The sequence below is a fragment of the Asparagus officinalis genome, chromosome 7 (genome assembly GCF_001876935.1).
Source record: "Asparagus officinalis chromosome 7, Aspof.V1, whole genome shotgun sequence".
Classification (NCBI taxonomy): Eukaryota; Viridiplantae; Streptophyta; class Magnoliopsida; order Asparagales; family Asparagaceae; genus Asparagus; species Asparagus officinalis.
The window spans coordinates 76,764,987-76,777,149 of record NC_033800.1 but is presented as its reverse complement, the minus strand read 5'-3'; positions in this window follow the sequence as shown (position 1 = coordinate 76,777,149).

The following is a 12,163-nucleotide window of genomic DNA, read 5'->3' as shown; positions in this document are numbered from 1 at the left end:
AGACAAGATTTATTCACAGAATTCCACTCTAAAGTGACCCAAACACAGATGATGACGCTCTATGAGAGATTTAACATGCCCCGAGAGTATGAACTGATGGCGCCACGAGGTCGGAGGCCGTCTATGATCACGGACTGTAGGCGTATAAAAATGCTGATAGATATCCAAATACAGCTCAAGGCAAAGAGAAGATCATTCAAAGATCACAAGAAATGGTCTGACGTTGTCTCGAAAAGATCGAGACAGTGTAGACTGTCTCGCCACGTGAGATAGCGTAGACTGTCTCGCCACACGAGATAGTGTAGTCTGTCTCCAGTGTAGTCTGTCTCGCACGCGAGACAACGTAGACTGTCTCGCACGCGAGACAGCCCTGAAATGTTCAAAAGTTGCTGAAATAACTGCATGACACGTGGCCATCAATTGTTCAGGAACGTGGGAAGCATCGTGGGCGAGAATCACATTGATAACTGTCAAAATAATGGAGTTTAAAACGTGATAGAGCGGTTACAGAAGAATCTGCAAGGAATTTGAGTTTCTCCGAGGACTAGTTCATTGGCTTGTCTCGTGAGAGCGAGAGCGTCCCCAACCTTGTTCTCGGTACCTCCGCTACAGACGCAATATCATATCCTGTATAGCAAGCCTGAGCCGATATGTTCTATTTTCAGTTATTATTCCTAAGGGCTATAAATACCCCCTAGCGCCATTACTGACAGAGATTCGAGCATAGAGAGCAGATAGAGCAGAAAACTTGAGCCCCTTTTGTGATTCCTTAAGATTTGAGCTTTGACTTGATCTTAAAAAGAGTGTTCATCTTACTTTGATAAGATATTCACTGATTTTTATTCTTGCTTCTAAACGAAGGAAGAATACCCAAAGCCATCACAATTCGATCAGAATCTGTGAATTGGTTGTCCACTAGTCAACGCACTCCCGGCACAGGTAAAGTCCCCACAAAAACAGAAGTCGATAAACGATTTTTTGTGTTATTTTCTAAGAAATTGTAATTTTTCTTTATTTTGTTGTATAATTCATTGTAAAACGACTGAAGTTTAATGGATTCTGCAATGAAATCAATTTCTGACAAAAACACGGACCAGATCGAGCTCTGCTGTATTTGAGGCACTTGGAGTTTGGCCTGCAATTACCCTTGCATCCTTTCCTTCAGCAAGTCTTCACGATTCTGGGGGTGTCACCATCTTAGATGAAGCCGAACGCCATCATGACCCTGGTTGGGTTCGTGGTGATATGTCATTGGCTGGCAATAAAACCATCTTTGAGAGTCCTGGGCCGTCTGGTGAGTGTCAAAGTGAACCAGACCGAGCCCCACTTCCACTTCCAAATGGTGGGCAAGTACAAGCTCATCACCAGCCTTCCTGACTCGAACAAGGACTGGAAGGAAAGGTTCATCTGGATCACGGGGGATGACTTGGACCTAGGTTGTTCGAACTGGCCCGAGATAAGGAGGGAAGCGATAATTGCCAGCGATCTGTCTGACACTGAGAGGGATGCCCTAGACCAAATCAAGGCTTATGCTGGCTCTCGCTGGGTGGAGCATCTGTTTGACAACTCGATCTTACGGGTGGCTAACATATCGGTTGTGTCTCCTTCCGCCAAGGACCAAGAGAGGGCTTCAGCTCTGATTCTAGGGACAACAGAAGCGGCGATGATGCCTACTGCTCCTCTGACCGACCCCTAGGAGGGGCCATTGGCAAGGCCTGTTTGTTGGAAAATTTTGTAATAAGAAGATGATGAAAGAATTGTGTTTGATTTTATTCTCTCTAACTGCTTAGAAAAAGAATGTTTACAAGTCTCGCAACTCTCAATTATAATTGAATTCCTGATTACAAAAGAGAGGAGAATTGATCTGAATTCTCCCCTTTGTTTAGGTCTGGGTTCTTTACGGTGGCGATGGAGTGCCTCCCTCGAATGCTCGCGTCGAGTTTGCTCTCCGTTGACGATCCGAACGTCTTGTTTCACTGGAACGTGGTCTTCTCCTCACGATTTGACGCTGTGGAGAACTTGCGTGGCAAGTTTGAAAATAACTCTTAACGAGTTAATAACTCAGAGCAAGTTTTAGAAGAACTTGCAGAGCAAGTTTTAAACTCTGATCGAGTTGAGAAGAACTCTTAGAAAGAGTTCACAAGCCAAGCCGAGTAATCTCAAAGGCTTCAATAAAAGCCTTCCAAGATGATTCAAGAGTTTCTTCAAGTCGCTGATCTCCAAAGCTCCTTGTTACTGAAGTTGAAGATGGATGAAGGCCGATCTCCTTTTTATGACTTTTTCATGAAAAAGTCTAGCCCCTAACTCGGTTGAGTTTACTGCTATTTATAGGAGATTAAGGGGTATAACCGCCCCCTTAATTTGCTCCTAAGTGGGGCTGAATGGGGTGTAACCACCCCCTTAAACTGCTCCCCAAATCATGGGGAAAACAGTTTTGAAACCGTTCAGTTCGTGCTTTGAACGAGTCAAACGCTGAAAAAAATAGCGTTCTGGGCCCGAACTCTGTGTTTTAGACCTGAAACGCAGATTTGGGCCTATTTTAGGCTGAAAACGCACAGGTCGCGCTGCGCAGAGATGAACTCTGCATTCTGAACCTGGAACGCAGAGTTGGGTTCTGTATGAACTCTGCGTTTTTGGACCTGGGACGTAGAGTTAGGCTCTGCATGAACTCTACGTTTTTTTGTCGTTGAACGCAGAGTTGGGCTCTGTATGAACTCTGTGTTTTTGGACCTGGGACGCAGAGTTGGGCTCTGCATGAACTCTGCGTTTTTGGACCTGGGACGCAGAGTTGGGCTCTGCATGAACTCTGCGTTTTTGTCGTTGGAAGTAGAGTTGAACTCTACGTTTTAAGTCCACGAACTCTGTGTTTTGATTCTGTAATGCAGAGGCGAGCCTTAGGCGGGCTTGGCGAACTTCAAGCTAAGTCCAATGTTCAGACGAAGTCCAGTCTTGCAGATGGACTTCTGAACATAACTTGCTGCGAAGAATAGATCATAACTTTCAAACTGTAAGTCGGAATTGGACGAATTATATATGAAAATCGGCTATCTCGATGAGACGGAGCTGACCAAACCCACCCCATAGGGTTCGGTTTGCTCCGTTAGTTTTGCCAAATTATTTACGGTTTGAGAGATATCTGCGTTTTGGTTTGAAGAGACCGTCGATTTGTAGTTTCTTTTGCTAGAGCGTTGCAAAGATCATCATCTTGTAATCTTCATCTTGGCTCCTTGAAAATGTGAGAGTCTTCAGATTGTAACTCCTGATGTTGATTGTGAAGGCTGTTGATTAGAGCTTTCATTAGTTGTTGCGAAGGTCGTTAGATTGTAACATTCATTGATCTACATGAAAGTCTTCAAATTATAGTCTTCTGAAAGCCGTCAAATTGTAACTTCCATCATTAGTGTTTGATGGGAATCAGCTATCTGCAGTGATTTTTAGACAGCCTACAGAACCCCCTCCAAAGTTTTCAAAAGTTTACAGTTGACTGGGACGAATTTTCGAAATACTTTGGATCTTAACTCTGATCTGATCTTAGAGCTGTTGATTCCTTGCCACAAAGGATTTGTTCTCTGCACCCGCTTCAAAGGCATCTTGGTTGAAGAGATTTGACAGGCAGGACCTGTGTGAGGATGAGCTTCGAAGAGAAACCTTAGCGACGGTATAAGCCACTCATGAGCAGAAGCTCTCAAACGTCATGTCACGGCTCACATCCATTCAGCTAATGGGCCCGAAAACAGTCATAGGATTTTTGGCAAATCCTCAGCTATCAACGGATTTGATGAGCCTTTACCGACTACCGTTTGGGTCGGGCTAGCATGTGAATTATTTGAATCCGTTTCACATGTAACGTTGTGCTAAGAGAATGAACCCTCTTAGACTTGATGCTATGATTTTGAATACATAGACTTTGTTATTTTTACAGGGAAAAGACTAACCGGCAACGCGTGTTAGGCGTAGACTTATCTCTAATTAGGGATTGAGATAAAGTCCCCATACGTGAAAGGCATGGATTTTTGGTGCTACAATGTTGAATAGTAGACTTTTGTTATTGTTTCTTTCTGTGTTATGTTTTCACATGAAACACTGAAAGAAAATTGAAAGTGCCAGATGTGTAGTATTAACTTGGCATGAATTTTTACTTAGAGTGAAATTCAGAAATTTTCTTGTCGAACAAAAGGATTAACAAGTTCATTGGGGGGTTTGAGCGTTAGAGGTGTGATGTTAACCTAACAGCATTTTATGGGCCTATCGCTCTATTAAAGAGAATCGATAAGTTGGTTTGGTCGTCAGAGGTATGATGTTAACTTGACGGGTTTGTGAGCCTATCGCTCTGTTGAAGAGAGTCGATAAGTTGATTTTGTCAGAGGTGTGATATTAACATGACAGGAATGCGTTGCGATTGGAGAAACTTTATGGACTTATCATCCTATTGACGAGGATTGATAAGTGAATTGTCAGAGGTATGATGTTAACGTGACAGGAAGAATGTGTACTTGTGACTTGCACAAGATTTTAGGAATTAGCGTCTCGCTGTGGAAACTTGCTAGGTGAGTTTATCACCAGAAGCGATGAATTTTGATACTTATGATTTGAATAAGATTTTAAAGACTTAGTGTCTTGCTGGGGAAGATTGCGATTTGAGTAATTTTGAGGACTTATCATCCTATTATCAAGGATTGATAAGTTGATTATCAGAGGTGTATTGTTAATGTGACAAATTGGGAGTGATGCGAGTTGCATGCATACTCTGTGGGTTAATGATCGTCAGAAGTGTAATGTTAACTTAACGATGTGAAAGATTCATTACTCTTAATCCAATGGATTCCAAGTAACCAACCCCCAGTCTTGATTAAGACTTAGCAAGGGAATAAAAAGAGGTAGACAAGGCACATCGCCTAGTGGGGCACTATCCATGAAGTCGGAATAGAGACACATCACCTGGTAGGCCATTATCTGATGAGTTTGACAATCAGAGGTAACTGTTAATGTGATAGTTTTATGGACCTGCCATCCTATTGAAGAGGATTGGCAAGTTGATGTATTGTCAGAGGTAACCGTTAACGTGATAGTTTTGTGGACCTGCTATCCTGTTGAAGGGGATTGGCAAGTTGATGGACTATCAGAGGTAACCGTTAACGTGATAGTTTTGTGGACCTGCCATTGTAGGCGTATAAAACTGCCTATAGGTCCCTTAACACAGCTCGACGACGCCGATTCGATAAACCGACCATCGAACGACGTATCCAAACACGACTATCAGTCCACAACGCCGAAGCCAAGTGACACGCAACGAAGCGGATTAGCGAGGCGACGAGGTTAACAAATCGCACGTAAGCAACGGAATACATCCATTCGCGTGTGGAATCAAGCCAAGGGTTCGAAGAGTCAACGAGTCATCCAACCAAGGGCGGACTCGGACGAATCACGATCGAATCAAGATCAGTTTCGGACTCAAACTCAGAAGTGGATTTACTGCCAAATCAGGAATCAGATTTACTGCCAAATCAGGTCAACGAATCGAGTCCGGACAAATCAACCACAGAACCGAAAAACGGATACAATGACGGAAAACAGCAGAAACCCAGCACCTAGAGGGGCTCGGCCAAACCCGAGCCACCTCAAGGTGGCTCGGCCAAGAGCCGGCCACCTATAGGTGGCCGGCCCAGATCTGTACGCGGGCACAGTTCAGATGGCCTATAAATAGAGGGCTTGGTTCATTTGTTCAGGGGTTAGAAATTTTGGAGAGGCGAAGCCCTGCAGGATTCAAGACTCAGATTTAAAAAAGATTCAAACTTTGAGACTTCAAGGACTCGCTCAGCCAGATCTGGTGCTCGGCGATCGTCAACGCCAAAAAAGGCAGGTGTTCGAGAGAACCGGATCTCAGATCTACGCGAGCGTACTCCGGATCAAAGCTTGGTCTTTGATCCCGAGATTTGGGCGACTATTTCCTTAGTGAAATAATCCCCCCCGGCTATTATTTCCTTTGTGAAATAATACCCGTCGTACTGCGTAGATCCGACCGGATCTAGATCGCGCGGTGGTCAACGGATAAACCCCGGCGCAGGCAAGCAACCCACGCAAGCGAGCGACCGAAAAACAGGAGCTCGTGATTTGTTCGACAAATAAGGAGAAAGTTGTAATCTTTTTTTATTTTCTTTGATTTTCATTGTAACCAGATCTTATAAAAAGACCGGATCTTTGTAACTCAAAAAGCTGTTATCTAAGATGACAATGGAATCAACAATGAAGAAAGCTACAGTTTTTCCCGCGAACAATCTGGCGACCACAGTGGGAGCCGCTGATCTCGCCCCGACCTCGCTGCCGAGATCAGAGCGTCGCAGCCGCGGATCTCAATCCCGGTGGTGGAGGAGGTCGAATACGAGTTCGACCAGCAGAAGTTCGAGGAGTACTTGTCGTCCTCGTCCGGATCAACCTCCCCCCGCAAGTCCAAGAAACTCTCCTCCAGGAGAAAAACTCGTTGGTTTGAAGACGTTGAAAACACCAACGAAGATCTCACCCCGCTGGATGCCAAAGCCGCATCGGTCCTCCAATTCCCAACCAAGGCAGATCTGCTCTGACCAACCCTTCTGTCGCAGAGGGCGTTGTGACTCTCTCGAAGAGAGCCCGCCAAAGGCAACGTTAACGCCTTGCGAAACAGTTCGCAAAGTCCATGGAGTCCGTTGACGGGATCCGCTACAATGCGGATCTGAAGAATAAAAGAGGCAAGCAGCCTCAACAATCAATGAATGGTGGTTCCTCCAAGCCGCCAACAATGGAATGGGTCCGTGTCAAACGGAACCGATCAACGCTGGAGGAGCGCATTCGCAAGCGCCGAGCACTATCAGCGCAGGCACGGGCTCAAGCTGAAGAAGCCCGTAGGAAGTTGCAGAAAGAGGTGGCCAAGAAGCCGCCATCAACCAGCAAAGTTTGGAGGCCGAAGTCTGAAGCGGCGGTTCAGACCAAAAAGCAGCAACTGCAGCCTCCAACCAAAATTCAACCTCCGGCGAACCAAGCTAAGTCGCCGAGAATTCCCATAGCTACTCCGGGAGATCATGCAGAATCCTCCCGAAGAAGAAAGCCAGTCTTGGAGCGCCTCGGTCCAATTCCCAACGAGAGAGGCAAAGCTCCAGTTCACGAGCGTTTGGCCCGATGAAGAAGCCCAGAACGACTCGACACGCGGGGGGTCGCCGTCACCTCCAGTAAAACAAAGAACTCAAGGCAGCTGCGCTCACCAACTTGCGCATCGAAGTCCAAGAGCACGCTGAAGACTCGCGCCCACAAAGGCACGTTTCGAGGCGTGTAACTTTTGAAAACCCAAAGAAGGCAATCCAACCTCAGATGGAAACAGAACAGGAAACTCAGTGCCCCTGTTCCAAACTCATTCGGGCAGTATTGTCTGAATGCAACTGTATCAAGGCAATCCCTGAAAGGGTTTCAGTTTTCGAAAGGCTCAGTGCCGAAATGCCAAAACCAAGGCCTAGGCGTTTCCGACGAAGGAGAACGGTGGTTGAAGACGGAGAATTTCCGAGGGTCACCACCAATATGACCAGCAAGGGGACATCGGCACGGGATAATCTCGAGTCGATTCTGAAAGCATCCCGGCCTAGAACCCGTCTGCAGTCCGGAACCATCGAGCGAGCAACCTATGGTAGGGTTCGGACAAGATGCCCTTCAGAAGATGAAGAATCTTATGCCGGCTCCGCGGTTGCATCAGATAATACGGTATCCAGCGAGGGACAACCCCGTGAGGCGCTTATGATAGGTGCGGAGCAAATTGCCAAGATGATTGAAGACGCTTTGGCTAAGCAGCAGGAAACTTTCAGGTTCGAGATGCAAATGACCATGCAGAACATGAGAGAACTGCATGACCAACAAATCCAAGCATTGACGAACCAGCAAGGCGAGCCGAGTCGTCGCAACCAAGTCCATCAGGAGGACGAGGATACGAATGATCCTCCCGTCAATGCAGGGGGTGGTAACGGGAATGCTAGCGAAAACACAGATGAAAGCCTGAAAATTAAAAACCTCGAGAGCAAAATCAATACATTGATTTTCGCTCAAGAGACGAAAAAGACGGGCATTCCTTGTCCATACCCAAGAGAGTGGGAATCAATCCCATATCCGGCGAAGTTCAGTCTAATTAACTTCACGCCGTTTAATGGGATGGGTTCGCCCACTCAGCATTTGATTTACTTCAAATCACACCTGGGGTAATCTCCGGCAATGAGCCTCTGATGGTGCGGTCATTCGTCGACACTCTTCGCGGAGCCGCCTTCCTCCGGCAATGAGCCTCTGATGGTGCGGTCATTCGTCGACACTCTTCGCGGAGCCGCCTTCGATTGGTACCGTCGCCTCAAGCCAGGTAGCGTGAACAGCTGGGACGATATGGAGACCATGTTCCTCACTAATTTCTTCGACGACGACACCGAGATATCTATCGGATCATTGCTCGATGAGAAGCAGAAGGACGGGGAGTTAGTCGACACCTTCGTCAAAAGGTTCCGGAACAAGGATTCATTCTCCAGACCTGCCATAATAATCTGTCCTTGGACGTGTTAGAAGCAATGGGGACAGCGCCGTCCAAAACGTGGAAGGATCTGAAGGTCCGAGGGGAGCAGACTGAGCGATTCCTTAGGAGAAAGAAGGCGGAGAGAGGCCAACAGGCGACAAATGCTCCAGCACAGAATTTCAACCCAAAGGGGAAAGGTAAGGCACATGCTAATGCAGTTGACGCTAATCAAACTTTCCAATTGCAACCTCAGCAATAGCAGCAGCAAAGAGCGCCACAATAATCGCAGCCGCAATGGCAACAACGGTCTCAGAAGCAAAGAGCGGAGCCGAGGTTTCCTAAAGTATATTCCTTCAAAGATGACGAAGTTCCCGGCATCTTTAAGTACTTGTTGGAGAATAACAAAATCCAACTGCCGGCGATCGTGGATCAAGAGGGGGTTAGCAAAGTGACGGATCCGAAGTATTGCGCATACTATAGAGCGGTCCACCACCCTACGAAGTCATGCTTCCACCTCAAGGATAAAATCCAGGCATTAATTGATGTAGGCGTCATAACCTCGAAGCCTGCCAAGAATGTAGGAGCAAATGCAGTGTCAATCAGCTTTGGATCGGTGCCCACAACATGGTTCGAGCCGAAGCACGTCACCAAAGTGGGAATGAAGACGGTGAATGATGACCCATATGGACAGCGCCAAAAGGGACTTGTGCCACACAGAGCCCCGAATGGCGAAATCCTCTGGGTTCATCCGGATCTCATTAGAGATGAGCAGTGGGCGGCCTCCTCGAAAAGAAAGGGTAAAGGCAAGTCCTGCAATGGTACTTCCGCAATTTTTGAAGAAGATGGCGATGAAGCTCCTGTTTTCCCGCTTTCTGAAGAAGAACAAGAAGTTTTTGCCACTAGAAGCGGAAACCAGTACCACTTCAACTATCCGTCACCTAGTGATCAGTTAGCTGAGCAGGGGGTGACTAAACATGGACCAGCCAAAACTCTCATAGAGTTCGGAGTGATTACGGTTCCTAAACCGATTGAAGATGCTCAACGATAGCCTGCGGATAAATAAAAATCCCAGGAAGTACAGAATCCGAAGCAGTCTCGTTTCAGTCATCCGATTGGAAGGGATAAACCAGAGAGTTCGAAAACTCCACGCGTCTTCGATATCATGGCTCAATTAGCTAATATTCCAGCGCGGATAACGTTGTATGAGTTGCTGCGATTGTCTAAGGAGATTAGGGAAGCCTTACGAGAAGCCTTGGCTGATTTTGAAGCATTCCTCACTCGGGTCAAGCCGGCACCTGAAGAGCTAGAACTGTCAATTCAACACTGCGAACCTTCCCTGCATCACATTCACCAAAGAGGATATGCAGACAAAGAATTCAAACCATGATCGGCTCCTATATTTCATTGGATACATTGGTTCCAGCGAAGTCAACCGAATCCAGGTGGATCCGGGTTCCGCTGTGAGCATTATGCCGCTTCGCCTTATGCATGGCCTTGGCATTCCAGTCAGCAAGTTGGCGTCTACAGGCACTGTCATTTACGGATTCAACACCAGCGGGTCAAGGCCTTTGGGAAAGATCCGGATAAAGTGCCAAATGGGTGATCTGAAGACGGAGGTCACGTGTTACGTGATTGATGCTGAGACATCATATAACTTACTACTGGGTCGGCCTTGGATCCATAGTAATGTTATAGTTCCCTCCACCCTACATCAGTGTCTGAAATATGTCGACACTGGTAGAAGGGTCAGGACGGTGGTCGCGGATAAACAACCATTTAAAGGGTTTGAGAATTATTTCACTGATTCTCTCCTTTATGGTAACGAATCCAACACTGAACCATCGGTCCAGGGCACGGACAGCGGAGAGGAAGCTGATTCCGAGGCCGGATTCGATTACAATGGCGGTTTTGTTTTAAATGACATTGTACCCTTTGTAATCAATCTTGACGATGAACAATCGTCAGAGGTAAGTTGTAACTGGCAACTTGCCGATATTGAAATAAAAGATGATTTAGAGTACTCGTTGTCTCTTGATGATGCGACAAAAGGACTACACGATAATCCTGATTTACATACGCCGCTCCGATCATCTTATGTAACAAAGAAACGCCTCCAGCATTCCTTCGGAACAACCCTGGTCGTGCCTGCCAAAACAGGAGTCGAAAAAGAGGTGATTTATGGTAAAGGAGAGAATTTTCCATTACCAGATCATTTCCTAAGAGAAGACGAAGAGGAAGATAAACCTGGTCGACATTTATCTAAGTATAGTCCTGAAGCGCGCAAGCTCATGGAAAAACAGGGATATGATTTCACACTCGGAGAAGGCTTGTACTTTGATCGAGGTTCCCGTATCCCAGCTAAAGCAGCATATGTGCCAAAAGGGAAACCGGATGATTATTACCGTCACAAAAGAGGCTTAGGCTATGTTTCCTCGTCTGATGATGAATGTGGTTGGCAAATTATCGATCAAATTGCTAACAAAACTAAGAACGGATACTCTTCTGATTCTTCAGCTGGGGATTCCGACGCAAGTTTGGGGGAGGTGTTCAAGAAACTGATGTCGCATATGACTACGGTCAATCCTGTGACGATAGAAGACGACGATCAAATGCCAACGTGGGAAGATCCATGGGTTCATCACCTAAACATGCAGTACGGCGATAGGTTCGAACAAAGAGAACCACCCACTGAAGATAAAATAGTCCAAGTTAACATGGGTGACGAGGCCAACCCAAAGCCCATATTCATCAGTGACAGCCTTCCCCCAAATGAGAAGGAGGAGTTAATTGCTCTCATCAGGGAGTATATTGACGTCTTCGCTTGGAACTATGAAGATATGCCAGGGCTCGACCCCAATGTGGCAATGCACCGCCTCGATATCAAGCCGGATGCCAAACCTGTCAAACAACAGCAAAGACGGTTTCGTCCGCAGATTATGGAAGCCATTGAGGCAGAGGTTAAGAAATTGATCGAATCAGGATTTATCCGAGAGGAGCAACATCCAGACTGGCTAACCAATATTGTTCCAGTCATGAAGAAGAACGGGAAAATCAGGATCTGTATCTAGTGAGCAGGGGGTGAACAAACGGGGACCAGCCAAAACTCTCACAGAAATGGGGGTGATTACGAGTCCCACACCGGGTAAAGAAGCTCTACGACAGCCGGTAGATAAACATAAAGAAAAGAGGCCCGAGGAGGTTCAGAATCCGAAGCAGTCTCGTTTCAGTCGCCCGATTGGAAAAGACAAACCGGAGAGTTCGAAAACTCCACGTGCCTTTGACATCATGGCTCAGCTAGCCAATATTCCAGCGCGGATAACGCTATATGAAATTTGCGGCTGTCTAAAGAAACTAGAGAAGCATTGCAAGAAGCCTTGGCCGATTCAGAAGCATTCCTCACTCGGATCAAGCCGGTACTGGAAGAGCCAGAACCGTCAGTTCAACAATGCAATATAGCGGCCAAAAACCTTCCCTGTATCACCTTCACCAAAGAGGATATGCAGACGAAGAATTCGAACCATGATCGGCCCCTATATTTCATCGGATACATTGGCTCCAGCGAAGTCAACCGGATCCAAGTGGATCCGGGTTCCGCTGTGAGCATTATGCTGCTTCGCCTTATGCATAGCCTTGGTATTCCAGTCAGCAAATTGG